Here is a 16,336-nt window from a genome sequence, read left to right on the forward strand (position 1 = left end):
GGACTGATTTTCCAATGGGACTTTCAGCTTCGTGACCGTTTGCTGATACTGGAATGGATTTTTACAAGCAACCAACCTACAAAGACTATTACCACCTACGAGGAAATCACAGCACATTTAATAAAAAAGGCTAGAACTCGCCTCTGCTCACTTGCAGGGTGTGAGTTCAAATGCATTTACTTGCAAATAACCACTGAGGACCTGGAGGATTTGCTCCAGACCAATGAATGTCTCCAGTTTGCCCTAAATAGTTATACAGGCCAAATTTCGGTTCAATTCCCAAAACATAAACTTTTTAATCCTGATGAAACCTTTCATCTGACCCCAAAATTAGTCCAAAGTAGGAAACCTCTCAAAGCTCTAACCATCTTTACAGATGGCTCAGGGTCATCCCACAAGTCTGTAATGACATGGATGGACCCTCAAACACAAAAATGGGAATCTGACATACAAAGAGTGGGGGAATCTCCACAAATTGCGGAGTTAGCGGCTGTTGTCAGAACCTTTGAAAGATTCAAAAACGAACCTTTTAATCTGGTCACAGATTCAGCCTATGTTGCTGGTATAGCTATGAGAGCAGAACATGCTCTTCTCAAAGAGGTTTCCAATCCAACGTTGTACCAATTGATGTCTAAATTAATATACTTAATTTCCCGCAGAAAGCAACCTTACCATAGAATGCATGTGAAGTTGCACACTGACCTCCCAGGTTTTATTGCAGATGGGAACAGGAGAGCGGATGCATTAGCCATGGCAGTACAAACTCCTAATGTTCCTAACATCTTTGCCCAGGCAAAGTTGTCACATGCGGTTTTTCATCAAAATGTACCTGCCCTTGTCAGAATGTTCAAGCTTTCAAAAGATCAAGCAAAAGCTATTGTTGCTACATGTCCGAACTGTCAAAGCTATCAGAAACCATCCATGGGGATGGCAGTCAATCCCCGAGGTCTGAACAGCTGCCAGCTGTGGCAGACAGATGTGACTCACTTCACACCTTTTAGAAGATCAAAATATGTGCATGTATTGGTCAACACGTTTTCAGGAGCAGTACTTGCATCATCGCATAGAGGAGAAACTGCACAGCACACAATAAAACATTTCCTCCTCGCCTTTGCAACCCTAGGAGTACCAGATCAAAACAGATAATGGACCTGCCTATACCTCTCGTAAGTTAAAGGACTTCTTCAGTGAATGGGGGATAGCACACAAGACAGGCATACCTGTAAACCCCACAGGACAATCCATCATGGAAAGGACACATCAAACCCTAAAAAGGGTCCTCAATCAACAGAATTTGGACACGAGTATCAAATCTCCAGTAGAAAGATGTTGCAAGGCTCTCTATGTCATTAACTTCTTGAACTGTACAGCATCAGAGCCTGACCCGCCAGTATTTCGCCATTTTGCTAATACCACGCAAGCAAAGCTTACTGAGAAACCACCTGTGCTCGTAAAAGACCCTGAAACACACCAAATCTCTGGACCTTTTCAGTTAATTACCTGGGGCAGAGGATATGTGTGTGTGCAACTACCCTCTGGTCCAAAATGGTACCCAGGAAAAAACATAAAACCATACCTAGGCACTGCAAACATGACAAGAGATGACAAGAATTCTCCTGAGACAAACACAGATCTTCCCAAAAACCAAACCAGTTCTGCCTGGAGACAAAGACGTCGCCGAATACCCACAAACAGAAGAACAGACCACCCCATCACGCGACAGCAGACAAAAAAGAAAGCTGAATAACATTCTGCTGCATCAAACTGTAGATAGCCTGAACACAAAATTGTTCTCTGAATTATATGTTGTTACCTCTTATAGACCTCAAAAAGCCCTATTATCCCCTTTTCCTAACTCTTTTTCAATACCCCTTAACCTTATCCCTCTTCCTTAGCTTAGAAAAAAAAAAAAAAGAAAAAGGGGGGGAGGAGGGAAAGGAACAGAGAAAAGTACAAAGGAGTAAGCCCTCCCCTCCCACCATAAAGATAACAAATTTTGCTTATATTCCCTATCAGAAGCCCCATTCCTGTCCAAAGATGAAAAATTTCTCCATTGGTGCTGTCCTCACTGCTGCCTGGATGTGCTTCACCGTAACGCGTGTCTTCGGCTGGATTAGTCCACAGCCTAGCCATAATGTTTGGGTAACCTTAGCAAAGACATTAAAACAGGATAATCTGTGTTTATCCATGGGAAGCATTGATAACCCACTTTCCACATGTCTGGTAGGGATTCCCTTCGTAGCTGATGATCGGCCCGTCTATAATTCAGAGCTCCTCCGCATCACAGGTAAGAGACCCAAACTGGTAGATACTTGGGACGAGTGGACAAAAATGCTGCCCAATTGTCACCGACATGTTTTAAGAAAAATCCTTTCCTTAGGATTTTTCCCTCCTGAGAAGCTAAGAGGCCTCAGGAACAAACTGTAAACAATTCTTATCTGCTGCTGTGGAATGCAACAGGGGGAATCTGTGATTGGTCTCATCTGGTTGTTTGGAACTAACGGCCAACCACAGTTCACCTGTCCAGACTGTCTCGGTCCGAGACAAGCCTTTGTTATTCATTCCTTTCCTATTCTTAGCTTAGCCTTCTGATGAAATCCTTTCTCTTCTGTTCTTTTAGTATAGTTTTAATATATTTTCTATCATAAAAAATTAAACCTAGCTTGCTGATACATGGAGTCAACGTTCTCGTCTCTTCCCTCATCCTGGGACCCTTGTGGACAATACTACAAATGGTGACCCCGAGTGAAAAAAGGAGCACCACCACAGAAGGTGAACACCGAGGACAGAACTGACAGATGGTGCCTCGAGTGAAATCACCACAATTGGACCCTGAGTGAGGAAGAATTCTTCATTTGGCTGGCCACAGAGAGAACCTTTTGAAAAGTCTCCCAGACAAGATGTCCGGAAGTCCTCGCGGCACAAAGCGGCCTGCTGAAGCCCAGAGGACACTGTCACAAGGTACTGTTTACACTTCCCTTCCTGAAAATGCTTCCCTTCTTACAAGGCAGATTCGGATCTGGACAAGGGTGCCTACGGAGGCGGAGGTTCCATTCTCTCCCTCAGAGGAGAAACTTATTGGCCTCTGGCAAAAATGGGGTCATGAGGACAGAATTCCTATGCTGAAGATACATTTCTATGAGTTTTTCAGGTGGGCAAAGCACCATGGCTTTTTAACTGATGTGCTGTATGCCCTTGATTCATACATATGGGAATGCATGGAATTCATTATCCAAGACCTTTTTTACCGGGGACTTGGATTTCCTCGGGTTTATCCGTCATTCAGAACTCTCTTCCCAGTTTTGAAACGGAAAGCGTCTGCATATCAGTGGATTGCGGATTGCCGAGGTATGTCTCCCTTCTCGCTGGCGCTGGCAAGAGGGGAACCAGTGCAAATCCACAGCCTGCAGGTTCCCAGCCCCCCGAATCGGGGCGGGGGGGCGAAGTTTTGCCCGCGACAGAAAAGTTTTTTTCTGCGCCTTTGGAGCATGCTCCGACGGAACCGCCTCCCCCGCCTCGCTGCTCTCAGGGGGGAGGTGAGTTGGCTCCACCGCCCGAGCCGGAGCCGCGGGCCCCACCCCAACCCGCCCCGCAGGAGGTGCCAGTCCCCGCGGCCCCTCCCGCGGCACCGCCTCAGCCCGGACCGGACCCGTCGCCTCCAGCGGAGTTTGTCGGCGTTCCCGTGGCAGAAGCACCGCCTCCCGGGGCTTCGCCCGAGTTGCTAGGCGACGCACTCGACAGCAATCGCCAAGAGCTCGCGACTGCTCTGCCGCTCCCGAAGCAAAGTGAGACAACAGCGCAGGCGGCACCAGTGCCGCCCCCCGCGGCTGTCCCGCCGCCTCCCGTGTCGGCTCCGCCGGCTTTGCTGTCTGCGCCCGCGATGCAGCTTCCGGTACCCGGAGAAGACGCGGCTGCTGTACCCAGCCCGGCGGGGGTCGATGCCGCGCCGCCCGCGCCGGTCGAATCCGCGTTCGGCCCTCCAGCAGAGCCCGTGAGGGCTCCGAACGCGGCGGCTCCGCCTTCGCCTGCCACGCCAGTGGAGGAGGCTGAGGTTGAGAACCACCAAGCGGAACCATCATTGGAGCCGCCCGTGGCCCCGCCGCTCCCCGCGGCGGCCACCGCGGCGCCTGCGATCAGCCTGGATTCCCCCCCGAGCTTTTCGGGCTGTCCCGAGGCTGCCCCTGCGGGGGGAGCTGGGACAGGGGAAGGGGATGCCGGTCTACCCCTCCGTGGAGGGCTTGTGGCTCGACAGCTGATTGCGGGCTCAGCCCGTCTGCCTGCTTTCAAACTCAGCGTTTTTCGCGGGCCGGTTCGGGTCTGCTTCGGAGGTTCCCGCTGGGGGTTGGAATGCCTGACTCCCCCTGCGCGCCCCAGCACCGTGGGGGAGGTGGCTCCTGAGCCTTCTGCTTCTGGTCCCCAGCCCGCAGGGAGTGGGGGTGGTACCGAGGGGCAGAAAGGAGGAACACCTTTTGCATTTGCGTTGCAGAGGCAGGAGAAACAGTGGAAAGTGAGCGTCGCTCAATTGCTCTGGGGACAAAGCACCCCCAGATCTGGGGTGATGATCCCTGGGAAAGCTTCTCTTCCCCAGCTGCTGGTCTGTACCGGTTCAGAGGGGATGAAGCGTTCGGTCACTCGTGCTGCCCAGGCATTGGCAGCAGAGTGCCGGGTTGTGAGACCACGGAGCCCGCTCCGCGGGCCGGGTCTGGGCCGTTTGGCTCGGTTCCCTGGGCCAGGGCCTCCGCCCGGCCAGCGGCTATTCGGTTCGGGGGCTTTGCTTCCCCCATCAGGACCTGGGCCACCGTTCTGTAGGCCAGGTCTGGGATCCCTGATCCTTCCACGAGGACCTGGACCACCGTTCTGTAGGCCAGGTCTGGGGTCCCTGTTCCTTCCACGAGGGCCAGGGCCCCCGCAGAGCCTCAGTGGCTCCTCTCTGCTGCTGCTCTTTCGTCAAAAAAAAAAAAAAAAAAATTTAAATAAAAAGAGTTGAAAGAGCTAGCAGCTCAAAAAGCGTTGAAAATCCAAGCAAGCCTGTTTCAGGACCAAAAGGGACTTTCAGCGATGTCAGAGAGGAACATCTTCAGTTTGGACTTTGCCTGAAACTCAGCTGTTTGGACTTGAAGCAATGAACTTTCTTTTTATTGTTTTTTCATTTTCTTATATCTTAAGATTGTTTTGGTGTGTGATGTAATTTGGTGTTTTGCAGGTGAAGAATTTCCCTGACGGTTCCACATCAGCACTGACTGATGTTTTGATTGGCAACACTAAGCCTCTCAGGTGCTTGTTCTTTCCTCTGCATGGCCCAGCAGATGAAATTGCAAACACTTTTTCTTTTTAATTTATTTAAAATAAAAAGGGTGAGATGTCACCGACATGTTTTAGGAAAAATCCTTTCCTTAGGATTTTTCCCTCCTGAGAAGCTGAGAGGCCTCAGGAACAAACTGTAAACAATTCTTATCTGCTGCTGTGGAATGCAACAGGAGGAATCTGTGATTGGTCTCATCTGGTTGTTTGGAACTAACGGCCAACCACAGTTCACCTGTCCAGACCGTCTCGGTCGAGACAAGCCTTTGTTATTCATTCCTTTCCTATTCTTAGCTTAGCCTTCTGATGAAATCCTTTCTCTTCTGTTCTTTTAGTATAGTTTTAATATATTTTCTATCATAAAATAATAAACCTAGCTTGCTGATACATGGAGTCAACTTTCTCGTCTCTTCCTTCATCCTGGGACCCTTGTGGACAATACTACACCCAATGCTCTAGAGGAACCCCAAGAATTGGACCTGTTGGGGTCCTCCAAGGCTGCATACTGTGTCACATTTTACTTTAGACGCCCGAAGAACAATTGGCCAGAAATTGACCAGACAAAAAACACATATGGAAAAGACATATCACCCATTAACAAAGCCTATAACTATCCTGACTGGTGTAATTACACTGCTCGTGTGATATCTGTGTCCTCTCTCCACCCCAAAGTATTACCCAAGGGAATATTTCTCATCTGTGGTGACAGAGTTTGGGCTGGGATCCCCTCCCGACTCCAGGGAGGTCCCTGTACCCTTGGAAAACTTTCTACCCTCACTCCAAACATCACACTGTTACATAATTGGAGAAAAGAAAGTGAATCAAAATGCCACAAAAGGTCATACACTGAATTTGATGAAAATTGTGATCCCAAATTATTCGACTGAAACAAACCCAAAAAGATTGCTGTTTCTCTATTCCTACCCTGGGTAGCTGCAGCTAAAGCTCTTGGTGAAATAAATCACCTCGAGTGCTGGCTCAGTAAACAAGCTAACGCTACATCTGCTGCCCTGAGCGATCTCTTTAAGGAAGAAGAAACCACAAGACATGCTTCTCTCCAGAACTGAGCTGTGATTGACTTCCTGCTGCTTGCCCACAGACACGTCTGTGAAGACTTCAAAGGGATGTGCTGCTTCAATCTCGCTTCATGCTCGGAATCCATCCATGCAAACATCCAGAAACTGAAAGAACTCGTGAAGGACTTGAAAGTGGAAAAAACCCCGGACTGGGTCAATGGCCTTTTTGGTCAATGGGGATTGACTGGATGGGTTGCATCTTTGGTTAAGGGAATGTTATGGATTCTCCTTGTAGTTGTCATTGTATTAGCTATGTTCTCATGCCTTGTTCACTGTTTCAAAAGAACCATAGGGAATGTCTTTTTTCTAAAAACAGAAAGTGGAGTTGTAGCAGACACGGGGCTAGCTAAAGCCCCATGGTGGATGGAGGCTTAGAGATAAGGAAATGCCAAGTCATAGGAACTAAACCAGAAGTCTTCACTTAGGTCCTCCAGGCCTGCTTATCTTTCTGTGACCCCATAGGCTATTTTCCCTAACCCTTACAATTGGTCAGTTCCCAAGTCCCCCTAACCCTATAAAAGGGGCTACCTTGGCCCATTCTGGCAGAAGAGCTGTCATCGGAACCCCTTCACGGACCCCTTCAATAAAACCACCGTGGAACCAGCCAAGGCCTCTTCTCTCTCTCTCTCTTCGTCTGCCCTTCTGAAAGCCACCATTGGCCAGAGCGCCTTAGCAAGCTAAAGAGCTGAAACTATAAAAGAGCTGAAAATCACTAAGAGCTGATAATCACTAAGCTTGCTAAGGTAGCCACGGATATACAGCGGTTCGGGTTCGGGCACCCAGCCTCCAGAAGACTGAGCTATCTGGCCCAAGACTGCTTGCCTGGGGCACTCTGATCCTGCAAGGATCCAGCTATCCGGCTGGGAGCAGCCCCGTGGCTTTTTTACACTGGAGCCTTTGGCAGAAGGTGCCTGGGGAGACTTGAGGCCAACCACTGGGATTCTCGAGTCGAAGCTACAGAGGGTTTGAAGCCAACTACACTCCCACAGAGAAGGAAATCTTAGCAGCCTATGAAGAAGTTCATGGTGCCTCAGAGGTCACCGGCACTGAAGCACAACTCCTCCTGGCACCCTGACTACTGGTGCTGGGGTGGATGTTCAAAACAAAGATTCCCTCTACCCACCATGCCAGCAATGCCACATGGAGCAAGTAGATTGCTCCCATCACACAGTGTGCCCATATTGGAAAAATGAATTGCCCTGGGATTTTGGAGATAATTACAAATTGGCCTGAAGGTGAAAACTTAGGTCTTGCTGACAAAGAGGAATAAGAAGTGACATGTGCTGAAGAAGCTCCACCATACAACCAACTGCCAGCAGAAGTAACATGTTATGCTCAGCCGGTTTTCAGCTTCTTTCTGCCTCTGCTGAGATTGAGATAGAAGGCACTTGAGACAATAGTTCACGTTCAGGCTTAGATGTTTATTTTTTCTTATCTTTGTTACAGTTTCACAGCAGTGAATTCTGCAGTTCTTCACTAACAAGGCACAAAATGGCTATCTATCTTTTGTTACAAGGTCTTTTAAGGCTAAACTATCCAATTAAGAAATGACACCTAAATTATTTTCACTTTTAACCCAATAACTGATCACTCAAAGTCCACAATGCGAACTATTCTGTCCAATTACAAAATACCACCCAAACCCATGAAGAAGAAGAAAGAAGGTGAAGAAGGTAAAGAAGAAGGACTAGCCTCTGCCCTAAAACCTCCATCTTGCTTCACATATATTACTACATTCTAAAACCTTAAACTCTAAGTTTTCCACCCTGTGATATCACACACTTCTAATCAACGACACAGCTGCAATCCCAGTGCTATCAATCAATTTTGGAAGCCTCCTCCATGGCCTCAGGTCAAATGCAGTGCTCTCCTGGGAGTCAGAGTCTGTCAGCACAGAAAGTTTAAACTTCTCAGCATCCAGAACTCCAACAACGCTCTTTTAACTGATGGTTCTTGCCATATTGCGAGGATGAAATGAAAGTGGAAAGCAGCCATATGGAGCCCCACACGACAGGTAGCAGAGGCTACTGAAGGAGAAGGTGGATCAAGCCAACTCGCTGAACCCAAAGCCGTTCAACTGGTCCTGGACATTGCTGAAAGAGAGAAGTGGCCAAAGCTCTATCTCTACACTGATTAATGGATGGTAACAAATGGTCTGTGGGGGTGGCTGGAGAAGTAGAAAAAGGCTAATTGGCAGCATAGCGAAAAACTAATTTGGGCCGCTGAGTAATGGAAAGACATCGCTACCAGGGTAGAGAAACTACCAGTGAAAGTCCGCCATGTAGATGCCCATGTCCCCAAGAGTAGAGCTAATGGGGAGCACCGAAATTACAAGCAGGTAGATCAGGCTGCAAAGACAGAGGTGTCAAAGATAGACTGGTAATACAAGGGAGAGTTATTCCTAGCTAGATGGGCTCATGATGCCTCAGGTCATCAGGGTAGAGATGCTACCTTTAAGTGGGCACGAGACCGAGGGGTGGATTTAACCACGGACACTGTTTTTCAAGTTATCCATGATTGTGAGACGTGCTGCCATCAAGCAGACCAAGTGGTTGAAACCCCTATGGTAGGGTGGGCGGTGGTCCGAATATAAGTATGGGGAGGCCTGGCAGATTGACTACATCACATTGTCCCAGACATGCCAACGTAAGCCCTATGTGCTCACAATAGTAGAAGCCACCACTGGATGGTTGGAGACCCACCCTGTACCTCATGCTATGGCCATAACACCATCCTAGGCCTTGTAAAGTAAGTCCTTTAGATGCTAGCGGGACTCATTTCAAGAACAGCCTTATCAACACCTGGTCTAGGGAACATGGCATTGAGTGGATGTACCATATCCCCTAACCATGCACCAGCTGCAGGCAAAGTGGAGAGGTACAATGGAGTGTTAAAAATCACCTTGAAAGCATTGGGTGGGGGATCTTTCAAAAATTGGGAAGAGCATCTAGTCAGGGCAACCTGGCTAGTTAACACCCGAGGTTCCATCAACCGAGCAGGCCCTGCCCAGTCTGAGCCCCTGCATACAGCAGATGGACACAAAGTCCCAGTGGTACATGTCAGAGGTTTTTAGGGGAAGACCGTGCTGATTAATTCTGCCTTGAGTACAGACAAACCCATTCATGGGGTTGTCTTTCCTCAGGGATCAGGTTGTACATGGTGGATAATGCAGAAAGATGGAACAACATGATGTGTACCTCAGGGAGATGTGATTGTTGGGTGAGAACCATGTGTAAATATCACTGTTTGCTGAATGTTACTGCCATTGTCTGTATATAGCTGTATACTGTATATAAACGTATGTAAAATGTATGTATTTGTAGAGTTAGAATATATATTAGTTTTGGTAGTAAGCTAACAATATGGGGGTAAGCGGTGGAATGTCCTGGGGTGACTTTATGATGCTTATATCCCCATTTGTCTGTTTAGCCCAGAAATAACTTTTGCACCTTTAAGACTGGTTCTGAGAGAGGAGGGAGGGTGAGAGAAGAAGCATGCAGTTTGTTTTCAGACACTGTACTCACTCCTCCACAGTCCTGCTCCTGGACTGTGTTGTCTGCGGACGGACAGACAGACAGTGGGACAGAGCTTTCCTTTGCTTTTATTTAGTTTTTAGCTAGCTGAGGCAGAGAAGTTCCCTGGACTGTGGGTTTTTTTTCCCTGGGACTGTTTAAACGCGCTCTGGACTGAACACCCAGAAGAGCACCGGCAGCTCGCACCTGTGGCCCACCAGGCTAGGCCTGGGTCATGACATTTCCAGCGCTGGAGGGACTGATAAGAGACTGAGTAAGCTGAGCTACAGCCCACAAAGGGGACTTTCTGAGTTTTTCATGTCTTTGAAGTGGCCAGAGGTTTTATTGTTTAATATTGTTGTTTTTTTTTTTTTTTTGTGCTGGTGAATACTTTGCTTGTTAAATAAACAGGTTTTTTCCACTTTTCTCCAAGGAAATCTTTTCCCAAACCAGTTGTGGGAGGGGCCGCTTGAATCTGCTTTCTAGAGGAACCCCTTTGGAGGTTTTCTCCCAAATTTGCCCTAAACCAGGACACAAGGTTTGCCCCAAAGTGTGATCAAAGGGACCATTAGTTTTCTAGCACAAAGGCTGAAATCGAGGAAAGTGAATGTCACACCAGAGGGACAGGTTGTAGTCCTACCTCAGTGAGAACATGAAGACACTCATAGAGGAACAGGGAACCTTTTGAAACAGCTGAAGAAAGTAATAATAGAAAGGGAAATGACTGATATGGTACAGTCTATAACAAACAAATGTGAAATCTGCTATAGAAACAACCCAAACATGGGCAAAAGAGTTGTGCTAGAAACAACAGAAGCAGGAGGCTTTCCTGGAGATTATTGGCAAATAGATTCTGCTGAGTTACCAAGCAAAGAAGGAAACAGGTATGTATTGGTATTGGTTAACACCTTCAGTGGATGATCCTAGGCTTACCCCTGTCACACTAACACAACAACAGAGGTGGTGAAAGTTTTACTCAATCATACAATTCCAAAGGTTTGGGCTACTGTAGCAATATATCTGAACAACTTAGGCAACATTGTGCCCCAGCCAAACTATATCTAGTTATTCTTATCAGAGGCCTCTGGAATTCATCAAGGTTACTAAGACATAAACTGTCCTAAATTAAGAAAGAACAGGCTGAGAAACAGAATACCAAGACTGCAAGAACTAGATAACAGAGGACTGTGAACCATCTGGACTGTAATCAATCACATACTCTGAAGAGTGCGTGCAGAATGTGTGGACAAGATAGAGGCACCAATGAAGAAATGCGTGACTAGTGTGTGCAGTAGTTTTAGAATGTATAAATAAGTGCATACTGTAAACAATAAACGGCTTCTGCTAAAGCATATCGGTTAGTCGTACAGGAGTCCTATTTCCCACAGGCTTCCTTTGGGGTTGGTGATAGGAGAAGTTAGTCAAATGTTGAGAATTGTTTGGGATCTGTAAATTCCCTACATACCCCAGTTGAGTGGTAAGTCTGAATGCGTGAATGGAACCCTCAAAATACAGATTAGTAAAATTTGTCAGAAACATCCATTACATGGGTTCCAGTCTTGACTATAGCCTTACTGAGAATCTACATGCAACCAAGGCAGAGAGATAACATGAGTCCTTATGAAATATTGCATGGCAGGCCATATCAAATTGTGTATATTATGGGAGAAATTAATATGAGGGGAAAATTGACTTGCAGAGGTATTTAACAGCTTTTAAGTTCTACTTTGCAGAAACTCCAGAGATTCATCATGTTATCCAGATAAATAAGACCAGACACACCTGCCCATCTGTTCCAGCCTGGAGACTGAGTCTATATTAAATAGAGAGACAGTAACCTTACAAGCTAAGTGGAAAGGGCCATTTCAAGTCCTGACTACTCTCACCGAAACCAGAGATGCTGGCAAAGAACCCTGAATTCACTGCTCCAGAGTTAAGAAGACCTATGTTCCTGAGACAGCTGGAAAACAGAGACTGATACAAATCAGGATGATGTGATTTAAATTGTTCTTTTGTGCCTCTTATCTGCACAGTTGGTAACCATGATTCTGATTTGGCCCTAAAATTTTGCATGTAGCTCTATTCCAAAATGTATCCAAAAATTCTTCATAAGAACAACTTGTCAGGGTGGTATTGGATCATTAACACTGGTTGTTGTTCTTATGAAGATCAGAGTGAAAGAATTAAGAATATGGTTCAAATCTGAAAGCAAAGTCAAATTCTACACCAGGTAGCTCTCAAAGGAGCTCACTGAACCTTGAATATCTTCAGTGCACTCACTTCATAGTCACCAAACTGAACCCGGATAAAAGAAATATTCATAGTAGCTATTGTTCTAGTTGGCAGCTGTATAACAACTAGTGGGAGGGCTGGTTGTGTAAACCAGTGGTATGGTTAAATATAGAGCAGAGACTAAACAGGATAGAGTCTTGTTAGTCTCTACAAAATGGCGGGGAATTATGCTCTTTGGGTTTTACTCTTTTTTCTATATTCTCTGTATTCTTCACACATATATTTGTAGCTTTGTAGCCTATTGTATTAGTGGCTTGTTTTCCCAGTACTTTTCCATGGCCTTTCCCTAGGCAGAAAGACAAAACAAATTCCAGAGCTCTAAGCCCCAGGGCGTACAAGGCCCCAGTGCTGTCTTGGTTCTTCCTGGAACCAAGGCCAAGAACAACTCTCAGAGATACATTTTCATGGACAAAGTACAGCTAGTGCTGAGGGGGGAACTCCAGAGAAGGGGCTTAACCTGGGGGGAAATTAAATCACCACTTGTCCTCCTAATTGCTGCTTTTTATCAATTATGCTAATTTCCTAAAACGTATAAATATGTACTCACCCCTGGGAGGGGTGGGCTTTTGTGGACATCTTTCCATAACTGCCTCTGAAGGCCTTCAAATAAAGATCCCCTTTTATATTACCCCCTTACTAAAATTATCTCAAGTTTCATTTCCAGGTTGGGAAAAAGGCAACACTGCAGCTGTCCCCTTTTCAAACTGCTTACAGTCAAGTTAGAAACTGCCCTGCTTCATTAACTAAGGAACTTCATTAATCAGTTTGCCAAAAGTAAAGACTGTGGCAAGGAATCAAGTATCTATCAACCAGAGTGTGAACTGGAAAATCCATCCTTAATTTATATATAATACTGTGATCAGAACAGTTTGCCAGGCTCTTTCATCAAGTATACTTCCATTTTATGACCTGCCTTTCGGAGACAACAGTTTGGGGGAGGGGAGAAACAGGAACCCAACAAAGTTACCAATTAATTAAATATAAGCGACTTTCCCATGCATCTTTAACTGAAAGCATTGACTTTATACGGCAAAATTAAACCCTAGGTCTACTAAATGTAATTTCAAGGCAGCACTTAGACTCTTGTGACCTCTGTTGCTGCCCCTGCATACAGAACAGCAGATGAACAGGCAGTCCTATCTTTTAGTTGATCATACAAATCAACCAAACAAAGGGTGTCACCTTGAGCTACAGCACTTTTTTATTATGCAAGCGTGATGGACATAGATTTACAAAACATAAAGAACATGCATGAAAAAGACTGCTTAGTCCTCACACAGGAAGTACTTGACATGCTCTGTGTCCCAGCTCATCACATACTGCTCTCAGAAATCACAGGCACATTCTTGTAATTCATATTAACATTTGAAAGAAACCCAAGATAAACACATTGCCCTGCTAAAAATTGAGTCACTAAGAGAAAATCAACTGTGATGAAGTTTCACAATTGGCTTAAGCCAATCTTTGAGAATCCACTTGCCTCTTCATCCACCCAAACAGTTTCAGGACCCCTATGACAGCAACTAGTCTTCAGGTAGCTACAAGATCAGCTGCATATCTCTGTCTCAGTAAAACTATCCCTACAAGAAAGTCCATCTGCACAAAGCAGCAAGCTGATCCAGCTGATTCCCCAGCCACAAACACATCAGTGCCAGCAAGAACAAGCAGGTGGGAACATCCTATTCTGCAAAAGTACAACTTCAGACAAAAATTTCACCCTCAGCCAAGCTGGAAAATGATGTTATTGTTTTCCTTCAGATTTGCTTTTTGCTAACAGAAGCAAGACAATGCTTACAGTGCCATTATACCAATACCCCCACTGGTCACACTGAGTAGCACTGTTTGATTTTTCCCAGTCTTTACTTTTATTTAGATTATAAACACCTCTTTTTTCTATGTTAACAGAATGCTTGGCTTCTGTTCTGCAGCAATACATATTTACTGATAAAATGCCAAGCCCAAAAGAAACATGGACTCTTTAAACACTAAGATATCAAACGTACACCTGCTTTCTGGTGGAGATCAGAACATGCACTAATCTTAGCACAAAATCTACTTCCAGGTTGTGCTGTAGAGGCAATGCAAGTGGGTAATGGCCTCACATGTCCTACTTGAAAGAGTGCAGAGAAACAATCCATGATATGAAGAAACGTCTGAGAAGTGAGCAGTGGTAAAAGAAGTCAGTGAATTTGATACCAAGAAGGTTAATTCAATTTCTACTGTAACTGTGAGCTTTTAGCAGAAAGACACTGTGACTGTGAACTTTTAGCAGAGAAGACACTGTCTGTGGACCTTTAGCAGAGAAGCAAATGCAGAAATTGTTCTCCAAGCAAGGACGTTAGAAGATAAAGAGGAGACATCTGGTTTAAGAATGCAGCTACAGCCAAAACAAGGACTGAGTTTGGGAACTTGGGGAACATGGGGAGGATTTTTATGGTAATGGGGAAATTATAATATGCATGTAGCGACTGTATATTAGCAACACATTTGTAGAAATCAGGGGGGCATGTTAGGAAGGAGTGATCCTCCATGCCCTTTCAGGCGCATGAATAAATGATGCCCTCTTTAACACAAAAAGCTGGTGTTTTCAGATATTTGGTAACAAATTGACTGACTGAACTACATTTCTGGAGACAAGACCACACAATCAGACAATCCACCTTGATGTGAAACTCTGAAGCACTATCTAATGGGCACACACTTTGATATAATTGAATTTGTTCAGTGCCAAAATCACATTTGTCAGTTTTAGTGTCTTGCCCTCCACATTTTATTTCAGGAGGTTGGGAGACAGCACATGTTGACAGATGACAAAGGATGGAGAAGTGAGAGACTTTGCTTGCTAAAGGGCATCTCTACCACCCACACTATACTTGGCACAGAAACTACCAGACTCTGAAGACAGACATGGGTATCACATGCAGTTCACAGAAAAGCAAACACTCTTGAGACCGAGGCAATGAACACACATGGAAACTGAAGGTAGAGAGATTCTATTTCAGACTTAATTCCTGTCAAAAGACTGTTTTGTTTATACAGCTAGGCCTTGCTTCTTAAGAGCTACTGCATGAAAGCCTCCTGCTATGTAACTATGAATAATAACAGAATATCTGAAATGAAAAAACAAAACAAAACCAAAAAAAACACTGTCCCTTGCAGGTCAGATCATTGAGTGCGGCTTTCACAAAAAAAAAAAAAAAACAAAAAAAAACCCAAAAAACCAAACAAACCAAAACTTGAGTCAAAGAAATAATCACACCTAGTGATAGACTTTGAGATTTTAGAGCTGCTTGATCTATACATTCTCTGCAATGCTCAATTAATTTCTGTGGCACTAACCAACCCACAAAGAACAGGTTTCGGATTTTGCACTAATTCAATAAGAATTTCATATATGACATTGAAACCTCAGCCAATGAAGTTGGGCCACTAACTCCAGCAGAGAGAGCATTACCTAAGAAGTATGATCTCCTCCATTTATTAATCACATACTACATTATTTTAATATTTTCCTATAAAGGGATGCTTTGGAAATATGAAATCTGAAACATGACAGAGTGTGGCCACAGCTCTCTTCACAGAGAGCAGCAGGCACAACTTTCCTAGGATTTTTCCTGGGGAAAGCTGTGAGAAAGATCAGGGTAAGAAGAAAAACAATTCTTATCTTAATCTCTGCACCTGTTGTTGTGCACATGTGGAATGTGTTATGCAGATTGTTTACCAAAAGGTGGGTTCTTAATTGGACTCTGGTGATGGTGGTTTTGATTGATTGACCAATTAGGTCAAATCTGTGTTGTGACTGTCTGTAAGGGTCACGGGTTTCTCTTTAGGATAGTAGTAGTATAGTATAGCTTAATAAAGCATTTGTTCAGCCTTCTGCAATCATGGAGTCAAGGCTCTTTATTCCCCGCGTTGGGGACGCCCTGCCACAATAACAGAGTCCGAACAGATTTCAAATTTTGCTAAAGCATGTAAAGATACATAAGCAAGGGAAGTTATTTAAACACTAAAAACAGATTTAGAGTGGGAAAAAAAATTACAAACTGGAAAAGCAAAAGAATAATCCTGAAGATCTAAATTAATTTTTTTTCAGTTTGGAACATTTCTAGCTACTTTGAAGAATATCTGGAGTTTAACCATAGTTTTTAGTTTTGT

At 45.0% G+C, this 16,336-nt stretch overlaps 1 protein-coding gene across 3 annotated transcripts in view; it reads right to left on the minus strand.

Annotated features, from left to right (window-relative positions):
• LOC132341455 (DDB1- and CUL4-associated factor 12-like) overlaps positions 1 to 16,336 on the minus strand; it is a 96,903-nt gene that overhangs the window by 78,412 nt on the left and 2,155 nt on the right. The window lies entirely within an intron of this gene.

Source organism: Haemorhous mexicanus, chromosome W, assembly GCF_027477595.1.
Source record: "Haemorhous mexicanus isolate bHaeMex1 chromosome W, bHaeMex1.pri, whole genome shotgun sequence".
Classification (NCBI taxonomy): Eukaryota; Metazoa; Chordata; class Aves; order Passeriformes; family Fringillidae; genus Haemorhous; species Haemorhous mexicanus.